Source organism: Mustelus asterias, chromosome 13 (assembly GCF_964213995.1).
Source record: "Mustelus asterias chromosome 13, sMusAst1.hap1.1, whole genome shotgun sequence".
In the NCBI taxonomy this organism is placed as follows: Eukaryota; Metazoa; Chordata; class Chondrichthyes; order Carcharhiniformes; family Triakidae; genus Mustelus; species Mustelus asterias.
The window spans coordinates 28,132,131-28,143,416 of record NC_135813.1 but is presented as its reverse complement, the minus strand read 5'-3'; the positions used below and the strand labels follow the sequence as shown (position 1 = coordinate 28,143,416).

Here is an 11,286-nt window from a genome sequence, read left to right as displayed (position 1 = left end):
TGTTACTGCAGCAGCATAATTGCTTTTACTTGCTAGAATGTTTGTTTTGATCTGGACTAATGCTGTTCTGTTGCTTTTAGTAGTTTTGCTGGGGTGTTGCAGAGTAGGACTTGATTAGGTTGATTGACAGGTAAGGTCATATGACTGGGTGGAGCTAGGCTTACACAAAGAATTCAAAGTTCGTTGCTGTTTGGAAGCTGCAGAGGTATCCCTTTCTATCTCTGAAATCTAGAGACTGGGAGCTGCCAGAGACTAGGTATACTTCTCGAAAGTTCTGTTGTTTGAGGATATATCCTTCTCTGGAAATTGCTGTCTGGATCTCTGTCCAGGGGCAATAAAAGGCTGGAAAACTAGTATACTTGCAAGCATATCTGCTTTTGATGCTAACTGGTTTTAAAGGAGAGATTTAGGTTTATGGGGGAGACTGCTAAATTGGAACAACAGATAGCTAACTGTTGAGAATTATACCTTGTCATGTTTAAGTATTTTAATTGGTAAAAGTTCTTTGTTATGTTCTAACTATATTCTTACATAAAGTTTGTTTTGATAAAAGCTTTCAAGTGGGCCACTTGCATCATACCTGGAGCAAAAAACCTTACGCTCAGCAATGCCAAAATCAAATGTAGAAGTTGGGATCTAGGCTAATTGTGTAATAACTTGGAGTTTCTGGTCTGGTCCCTAACAAAATGAAATTGTCTAACTGAGGCCCCTGTGAAAAATTCTATTCATGCTGAAAATAATGCCAAGAATGCATTTGGGAAAAAAAGCACAAAGACCTTCAGTAGAAGTTGAAGATTAGTGCGATCTCTTCACAATTGAATTACAAGTGAAACTGTATTAAAATCTTAAGTAGTATCTCTATCGTGCTGACATTCTAAATAGATGTAACAGTAGTATTAGAGACCAAAGTACTTAATTACTGTAGAAAGGTGATAAGTCATATATAATGAAATCAGGGTTTCAAAGTGCTTTGTGCTGACTGGCCAATGTAATCACATTTGTGTCAGGAGTGGTGAATGTGTCTGTGATCTATTTTTTCCTCTGTTTTCTTCCCAAGCAGAGCTGTGCCATTTGGCAACTGTGCAAAACTACTCTGAAAAGAACTGAAATTCCTATTATCTGTTGATTGAAATCACACCGAAGGATGGTCCATTAAAAAAAAGTGAAGGTGTTCTGCTTCACAGTAATGTCCTTGCTGACCCAGTTAATGCACTTGGGGCATTTTGAGAAATATGTATTTCTCTCAAAACTGATCATATCGTGACAGTAACTTTAGCCCAACCACATGAACTAATATGTTAAGGCTCTTGAGACTTTTTATACTGGTGAAGATTTCGATTGGATGGCAAAAGACATTATGTTTTTGCTGCTAGGGTAAAGGATTAATGTAAATACCAAAGGGGAGATTATCCACTTTGTCATTCCTAATGCATGCCGCGCATTGGGAAACCACACACCATCGGCACAGGGCAAATAGTAGCAGTGGTTAGCACTGCTGCATTCCAGTGCCAGGGACGTGGGTTCAATTCCAGGCTTGGGTCTGTGTGGAGTTTGCACGTTCTCCCTGTCTATGTGGGTTTCCTCCGGGTGCTCCGGTTTCCTCCCACTTTCTGAAAGACATGCTGATTAGGTGCGTTGACCCGAACAGGCGCCGGGCTGTGGCGACTAGGGGAATTTCACAGTAATTTCATTGCAGTGTTAATGTAAGCCTTACTTGTGACTAATAAATAGCTTTGACCATCAGCCCCAGATTTCCTATCTATTATTGATTCAAAAATCACAGGAAAGAGGTACACCATCTCTCCAAACTGTGTAACCCACTCCATGCCCTGAAACAGAAAATCTCCATGCAGGAGCTGACTCAGAATCCTCTGTACCCGTGAATTCAGCTTAAACAAGTGTTGGTGCGAAGGCAGCTGTGGTGATGCTGAATCATTCCGGCATTTACAATTACACTTTCGCTCGTAATAAAACTTAGTCAACTACAGCAATCTCTTCAAGGCACAGACCTTGTTTAAAAGGACACGCTTATAAGGGACAAACAGTTGCAAGCATTTCGATGACAATAGAATCACACGTGTCTGAATCATTGGTGTTTTCAATGACGCAAAACACACTGATGAAATTCAAGTTGTACACATGACGAACCAATGAGGTACAAGTTTGACAAACATTTTTGGCGGTGATCTAAATGGAAAGGAAAGATACAACAAAAATTGTTTTGAATTTTTAAAATCATTTGCATAATGGAACCCAGCCATGGGTCAGCAGTTGCAATTTCACCTGTCGGCCAGCAGGTTGTAGGTGCAAGTCCCACTCCAGTGCAGCATTGACGGAGTTCTACCCTGTCAAAGGTGCCATATTTTTCATGAGAGGTTAAAATGAGGCCCTGTCTGTCCTCAGGTAGATATAAAGTGTACCATGAGACAATTCAGTTTAGAAGCGAGAACTCCCTCCTAGCGAGCTGGTCAATATTTAGAACCAAAACCATACAAACCACATTATTTGGTCATTATCGCACTGCTGTTTGTTGGATCTTGCTGTCCACAAATTGGCTGCTGTGCTATGACAACCCTTTATTTTAAATAAATGACTTAATTGGCTGTAAAGAACTTTAGGACATCAAGAGGTTATGATGAATGACTACCTGTGTAGGAGTCCCCTATCATAAGGCCATAAGATATAGGAGCACCATAGGCCATTCTGCCCTTTGAATCTGCTCCACCATTCAATCGATATGTTTCTCAATCCCATTCTCCCACTTTTTTCCCCAAAGCCTTTGATCCCCTTACCAATCAAGGACCTATCTATCTCTGTCTTAAATACACAATGAACTAACATCCACAGCCTTCTGTGGCAATGAATTCTATAGATTCACCACCCTCTGGCTGAAGAAATTCCTCCTCATCTCGGTTCTACAATCAGTTTCAAGGTAACAGCACAACTGTATCAATGCATTGCAAGCGAAATATATCCTGTGAAGACCAATTTCCCTTGTCATGCCAATCTAGGTGTGCCACTACCTTTAGGTATGGGTCTGTGGGTTACAGTAGATACAGGCACAATGGTTAGCACTTCTGCCTGCCAGCACCAAGGACCTGGGTTCAATTCCAGCCTTGACTGTCCATGCGGAACTTGCATGTTCACCCCGTGTCTGCATGGGTTTCTTCTGGGTGCTCCAGTTTCCTCCCACACTCCAAAGACGTGTGAATTAGGTTGATTGGCCATGCTAAAGTGCCCCTTAGTAACAGCGGGATTAGCAGGATAAATACATGGGGTTACCTGGCCATGCTAAAATTGCCCCTTAGTGTCCTGAGATGCGTAGGTTAGAGAGATTAGCAGGTAAATATGTAGGGATATGGCCTGGGTGGGGTTGTGGTCGGTGCAGACTCGATGGGCCAAATGGCCTCTTTCTGCACTGTAGGGTTTCTATGATTTTTTATAGGGCTTTGGGTCACCATCTGTGTGGAGATTGCATGTTTTCCCGGGTCTGAGTTTCCTCTCCGGTTTCCTCCCAGGGTCCCAAGATGTTTAGATTAGGGGGATTAGTGGGGCAAATGCATGGGGGTCAAGGGAATGGGGCGGTGTGTGGACCTGGGCAGGATGTCGCAGAGTCGGTGCAGACTCAATGGTTTGGATGGCCTCCCTCTGCACTGTATGGATTCTATGACTATTCCATGAGATAACCCCATCACCTACCTGGAAATTTCCCTTTGCTGCTTTTCATCAAATTCCAAATGCCACTAAAATGATGGTACACCATCCTCTCAAGGGCAATTAGGGATGGGCAATAAATGCTGACTACACCACAAATGAATTTTATAAAATGGCAGAGTTAATTGCATGAGATAATGCAACTTGATCTGATTAGAATTTAAGATTTTTCGAACCATTTGGATCATGTTCCAAAACAAGAGTGATAAATACAATTGGATCATCACATTTCTCGACATTACAACAGTGGCAACACTTCAAGAGTGCTTCACTGTCTATAAAACGCTGTAGAACTTCTGAAGACAATGTAAATACAACTTCTCTCTTTCCTCATGAATGTTTTAACAGCATTCAGGTTCGCAGCCCACAGTGCAATAAAGATTGAACTTTAACTTTGTCAAAACACTCTGGAGACATTCATGCAAAAGGGACTCAGAAAGCTTGCAGTCGCACGGTGATTCCTGTTGATTACAGATCTGTGACAGCAGTCAGAACTTGACTTCCAATGTGTGCAGAGGCATAGGAACTGACTTATCCTTCCGTTGTCAGAATTCCCTTTGTGGTCTGGTTACAGGAGAGGCACCCCAAAAGCCTCGACAGCCATAATTAAAAAAGCTTGGTCATGAAGCTTTTAGTTTAGTTGCAATGGATAGAGGTTGGGTTCTAGCCGAATTGCAGAGAGGTCTTTAGGAATCCGCCATGCTTGCTCCTTTTAGCCGAGTGTTACTGAAAATAGCACGAGAGAGAATATGGTGCATTGGTACACAAGGATGAAGAAACACCGGTACACAAGGATGAAGGTACACCAGTATACAAGGATGAAGGAGCACCGGTACACAAGGATGAAGAAACACTGGTACACAAGGTAGCACAGTGGTTAGCATCGCTGCCTCACAATACCAGGGACCGGGTTCAATTCCGGCCTCTAGTGACTGTGTGGAATTTGCACATTCTCCATGTCTGCATGGGTTTCCTCTGGGTGCTCTGGTTTCTTCCCACAGTCCAAAGATGTGTGGGTTAGGTTGATTGGCCATGACAAATTGCCCCTTTTGTCAGGAGGGATTTGCAGGGTAAATACGTGGGGTTATGGGGATAAGGCCTGGGTGGGGTTGTTGTTGGCGCAGGCTCGATGGGCTGAATGGCCTCCTTTTACACTGTAGGGTTTCTATGATTTTAACAGCACAGCAACAGTTCTCATTACACCTCATGCAGATATGATATTAATAAGAAAAGGAAATGCTGAACACTGTAAAGATGCAGTCAACACTTCATGTAAAATCAGTTCAAAAATATAATTTAACGCATTGAGCCAAAAATAAAAGCTCTGCCCTTTTTTGTTAAAATGTATGAAGTTCAACTTTCCGTTTGCAAGAGGACCATATGCAAAATTTGAGGGTGAAAGCAAAATCACTGAACTTGCCTTTTGTATCACAGGTTAAAAAGTACCACAAGTAGTATTTGGTTTGTGTTTTAGCATATTGCTATAAAACCCTTGGAAAACATTTCTGGATCAAAGCCAATAACAGTGAAGGACAACTCAAACACAAGTCAGTTATAACAATTGGAAACAGATTAAAAAGCAGTTCCAGTGGATAAAGTATTTAAATTTTAGATAAATTGTAAGGGCATTTAGCTCTAAAATAAAGTGAGCTGATCATTCTAGCACAGTAACAATAAAGCCTATTACTGCTCAAAATGCACTACATTCAAATATGTGGACATTAATTCAAACTCATTATCACTTATTAAACACTTTCCAGATGGGCCGTTTCATTTTTAAACTTACGAAAAATGTCAGGAGGCTGGTATGAAAAGCTGTTGCAAAATGTGTTACCACAATCATAGCCCAGCGTGGGTGGCACGGTGATACACTGCTGCCTCACAGCGCCAGGAACCCGGATTCGATTCCTGGCTTGGGTCACTGCCTGTGCGGAGTCTGCACGTTCTTCCTGTGTCTGGGTGGGTTTGCTCCAGTTTCCTCCCACAGTCCAAATGACGTGCTGGTTAGGTGCATTGGCTATGCCAAATTCTCCCTCAGTGTACCCGAACAGGCACTGGAGTGTGGTGACTAGAGGATTTTCACAGTAACTTCATTGTAGTGTTAATGTAAGCCTACTTGTGACACTAAAAAATAAACTAATCAAATACACATTCTTATCTTTTTCAAATTCCTATTTAGTATCTTGAACCAGTTATCTTGTATAAATGACCAATATTGATGCATAATTCTGGGAGAAAAAAAGCTATCAAAATATTTTAAACAGCCATGCAAAGAACAAAAGCTTGCATTTATATAGCAAACTCACAACAATGAGATCCGGTAGAGGCGGCTGAGGGACTTCACTGGTGCATTCTGGGAGAATGCAGGACTGGCAACATTTACCAAGAAGTGGGAAGCAGAAGATCTGGTGTCAAGGAATGGTAAGCCAGAAACATTACATTAGTGTTTCCCTCCCTCCCTTCTCCTCTAACCAAAAAAAGTCACTGTGAAATCGCTTCTTGGCCTTTTGGCTAAGATCAAGTGTAGTATGGATAGGATGCTGCACTTGGTTGAGGTCATTAGGTTACACTGAAGCTTCATATGTTTCATATGAAGCAATTTTTAAAAGCGGCATCTCGGCCTTTTGGCTAAGATGCAAATGAGCTCAAGTCTTGGAGGAGGTATTACTTTCCCTCCTCCAATCAGCTTGGCTCATGTAGATCAGGCCCAGGACAGGGTGATTTGGTCGCTCGCCCTGTCTTGTCAGCCTGGATCGGAAATGTCTCAATTTGTTGAGACTGAATTGGATTTGATTTGATTGAATTGGAAAAGTACAAAAAAAAAGTCACTGTGACAGGTAAGAGTTTTATAAATTTTCTCAAATAATTTAATTGGTGCTCGAAATGTCGGTCAGTGGGGTTAAGTGATGCACGTGAGAGATGTGGGAGATCCGTGTGACACTTCCAGCGTCTCGGACGACTACGTCTGCAGGACGTGCACCCAATTGCAGCTCCTTACAGACCGCATAGATAGGTTGCAGCAACAATTGGATGCACTTAGGAGTATGAAGGTGGCGGAAAGCATCATAGATAGGAGCTTGCGAGAGTGGTCACACCCAAGGTGCAGGCAGATAGATGGGTGACTGTTAGAAGAGGCAAGCAGTCAGTGCAGGAATCCCCTGTGGTTATCCCCCTCTCTAACAAGTATATCATTTTGGATACTGTTGGGGGGAAATGGGCTATCAGGGGATAACAGCAGCAGCAGCCAAAGCAGTGGTACCACGGCTGGCTCTGTTGTTAAGCAGGGAAGGACTAAGAGCACTAGAGCAATATTATAGGGGACTCTATAGTTAGGGGTGCAGATAGACACTTCTGTGGACGTGAAAGATTCTCCAGGATGGTATGTTGCCTCCTTGGTGCCAGAATCCAGGATGTCTCTGAAAGGACAGAAAGCATTCTGAAGGGAGGGTGAACAGCCAGAGGTTGTGGTACATATTGGTATGAACGACATTGGTAGGAAGAGTGATGAGGTCCTGCAGCAGCAGTTTAGGGAGTTCGGTAGAAAGTTAAAAAGCAGGACCTCTAGGGTTGTAATCTCAGGATTACTCCCTGTACCATGTACTAGTGAGGCTAGGAATAGGAAGATAGTGCAGCTCAACACGTGGCTAAACAGTTGGTGTAGGAGGGAGGGTTTCAGATATCTGGACCATTGGAGTCTCTTCCGGGGCAGGTGGGACCTGTACAAGGACGGGTTGCATCTAAACTGGAAGGGCATAAATATTCTGGCTGGGAGGTTTGCTGGTGTTACACAGGAGGATTTAAATTAGTTTGGCAGGTGGATGGGAACCAAAGCAAAGGTGAATTAGTTGAAGGGGAACCAGATAGTAGGGCCAGTAAGACTCAAACAGCAGGCAGGGTGGGATTGCTAATCAAAGAGGGTCTGGTGGACTGAAGTGCATTTGTTTCAATGTGAGAAGTGTAACAGGTAAGGCAGATGAACTTAGAGCTTGGATTAGTACTAGGAACTATGATGTTGTTACCATTACAGGTGACTTGGTTAAGGGAAGGACAGGATTGGCAGCTTAACATTCCAGGATACAGATGTTTCAGGCAGGATAGAGGGGGATGTAAAAGAGGTGGGGGAGTGGCACGACTGGTTAAGAATATCACAACTGTACTGCAGGAGGACACCTCGGAGGGCTCAAACAGTGAGGCAATATGGGTAGAGCTCAGGAACAGGAACAGGAACAGTGTAGTCACAATGTTGGGGGTTGACTATAGGCCACCCAATTGCCAGTGGGAGATAGAGGAACAGATATGTAGGCAGATTTTGGCAAGGTGTAAAAGTAACAGGGTTGTTGTGGTGGGAGACTTTAACTCCCCTTATACTGACTGGGACTCACTTAGTGCCAGGGGCGTGGATGGGGCAGAGTTTGTAAGGAGCATCCAGGAGGGCTTCTTGAAACAGTATGTAGATAGTCCAACTAGGGAAGGGGCCATACTGGACCAGGTATTGGGGAATGAGCCCAGCCAGATGGTCGATGTTTCAGTAGGTGAGCAGTTCGAGAACAGTGACCACAATTCAGTAAGCTTTAACGTACTGATGGATGAAGATAAGTGTAGTCCTCAAGTTAAGGTGCTAAATTGGAGGAAGGCTAATTACAACAATATTAGGCAGGAACTGAAGAATGTAGATTGGGGGCAGATGTTTTAGGGCAAATCAATATCTGGCATGTGGGAGGCTTTCAAGTGTAAGTTCATAGGGATTCAGGACCGGCACTCTCCTGTAAGGATGAAGGATAAGTCTGGCAAGTTTTGGGAACCTTGGATAACGAGAAATATTGTGAGCCTAGTCAAAGAGAAAAAGGAAGCATTTGTCAAAGCTAGGAGGCTGGGAACACACGAAGCAAGTGTGGAATATAAAGAAAGTAGAAAGAAACTTAAGCAAGGAGTATGGAGGGCTAAAAGGGGTCATGAAAAAGCATTGGCCAGCAGGATTAAGGAAAATCCCATGGCTTTTTATACATATATAAAGAGCAAGAGGGTAGCCAGGGAGAGCATTGGCCCACTCAAGGACAAGGGAGGGAATCTATGCGTGGAGCCAGAGGAAATGGGCAAGGTATTAAATGAGTACTTTGCGTCAGTATTTACCAAAGAGAAGGACTTGGTGGATGATGAGCTGGGAAAGGGTGTGTAGATAGTTTGAGTTATTTTGAGATCAAAAAGGAGGAGGTATTGGGTTTCTTGAGAAACATTAAGGTAGACAAGTCCCCAGGGCCTGATGGGATATACCCCAGAATACTGAGAGAGGCAAGGGAGGAAATTGCTTGGGCCTTGAGAGAAATCTTTATATCTTCACTGGCTACAGAGGAGGTAAACACAGTAAGAAGTTTAACAACACCAGGTTAAAGTCCAACAGGTTTATTTGGTAGCAAAAGCCACACAAGCTTTCGAGGCTCTGAGCCCCTTCTTCAGGTGAGTGGGAATTCTGTTCACAAACAGAACTTATAAGACACAGACTCAATTTACATGAATAATGGTTGGAATGCGAATACTTACAACTAATAAGTAAGTATTCGCATTCCAACCATTATTCATGTAAATTGAGTCTGTGTCTTATAAGTTCTGTTTGTGAACAGAATTCCCACTCACCTGAAGAAGGGGCTCAGAGCCTCGAAAGCTTGTGTGGCTTTTGCTACCAAATAAACCTGTTGGACTTTAACCTGGTGTTGTTAAACTTCTTACTGTGTTTACCCCAGTCCAACGCCGGCATCTCCACATACAGAGGAGGTCACAGAGGATTGAAGAATAGCCAATGTTGTTCCTTTGTTTAAGAAGGGTAGCAAGAATAATACAGGTAATTACAGGCCAGTGAGCCTTACATCAGTGGTAGGGAAATTATTGGAGAGGATTCTTCGAGACAGGATTTATTCCCACTTGGAAATAAATGGATGTATTAGTGAGAGGCAACATGGTTTTGTGAAGGGGAGGTCATGTCTCACGAACTTGATCGAGTGTTTTGAGGAAGTGACGAAGATGATTGATGAGGGTAGGGCAGTGAATGCTGTCTACATGGGTTTCAGGAAGGCCTTTGACAAGGTCCCTCATGGCAGACTGGTGCAGAAGGTGAAGTCGCATGGGGTCAGATGTGAGCTGGCAAGGTGGATACAGAACTGGCTCAATCACAGAAGACTAGAGGATAGCAGTGGAAGGGTGCGTTTCTGAATGGAGGGCTGTGATAAGTGGCGTTCCTCAGGGATCAGTGCTGGGACCTTTGCCATTTGTAATATGTATGAATGATGGAGGAAAATGTAACTGGTTTGATTAGTAAGTTTGCGGACGACACAAGAGTTTGGTGGATTTGCGGATAGCGATGAGGACCATTAGAGGATACAGCAGGATATAGATCAGTTGGAGACTTGGGCGGAGAGATGGCAGATGGAGTTTAATCCATCCAAATGTGAGGTAATGCATTTTGGAAGGTCTAATACAGATAGGAAATATTGAGTAAATGGCTGAACCCTTAAGAGTATTGATAGGCAAAGGGATCTGGGTGTACAGGTACACAGATCACTGAAAGTGGCAATGCAGGTGGAGAAGGTAGTCAAGAAGGCATACGACATGCTTGCCTTCATCGGCCGGGGTATTGAGTTTAAAAATTGGCAAGTCATGTTGCAGCTTTATAGAACCTTAGTTAGGCTGCACTTGGAATATAGTGTTCAATTCTGGATGCCACACTACCAGAAGGATGTGGAGGCTTTGGAGAGAGTACAGAACAGATTTACCAGGATGTTGCCTGGTATGGAGGGCATTAGCTATGAGGAGAGGTTGGAGAAACTTGGTTTGTTCTCACTGGAACCACAGAAGTTGAGGGGCGACCTGATAGAAGTCTACAAGATTATGAGAGGCATGGACAGAGCGGATAGTCAGAAGCTTTTACCCAGGGTGGAAGAGTCAATTACTAGGGGGCACAGGTTTAAGGTGTGGGGGGCAAGGTTTAAAGGAGATGTATGAGGCAGATTTTTTTTTTTACACAGGGATTAGCGGGTGCCTGGAACTCGCTACCGGGGGAGGTAGTGGAAGCGGATACGGTAGTGTCTTTTAAGGGGCGCCTTGACAATTACATGAATAGGATGGGAATAGAGGAATATGGTCCCCGAAAGGATAGGGGGTTTTAGTTAAGTTGGGCAGCATGGTTGGTGCAGGCTTGGAGGGCCAAAGGGCCTGTTCCTGTGCTGTAATTGTTTTTTGTTCTCTGAGGAGAGATTGGGTAGGCTAGGTTTGTTTTCCTTCAAACAGAGGAGGGGGGTGACCGAATTGAGGTGTTTTAATTATGAAGGATCTAGACAGGGTGGACAGGAAATAATTGTTTCCCCCAAGCTGAGGAGTCAACTACTGAGAGCACAGATTTAAAGCGATTGGTAGAAGGATTAGGGGGACATGAAGAAAACCCCTTTTCACCCAGAAGGGTGACACGGTGGCACAGTGGTTAGCACTGCTGCCTCACAGCGCCAGGGACCCGGGTTTGATTCCTGGCTTGGGTCACTGTCTGCGTAAAGTTTGCACATTCTCGCCGTGTCTGCGTGGGTTTCC

The 11,286-nt window shown here is 43.7% G+C and overlaps 1 pseudogene; it reads left to right on the top strand.

Annotated features, from left to right (window-relative positions):
• Window positions 1–6,205: 6,205 nt before the first annotated feature.
• Window positions 6,206–6,409, top strand: LOC144503240 (U2 spliceosomal RNA; annotated as a pseudogene).
• The last annotated feature ends 4,877 nt before the right edge of the window (window positions 6,410–11,286 follow it).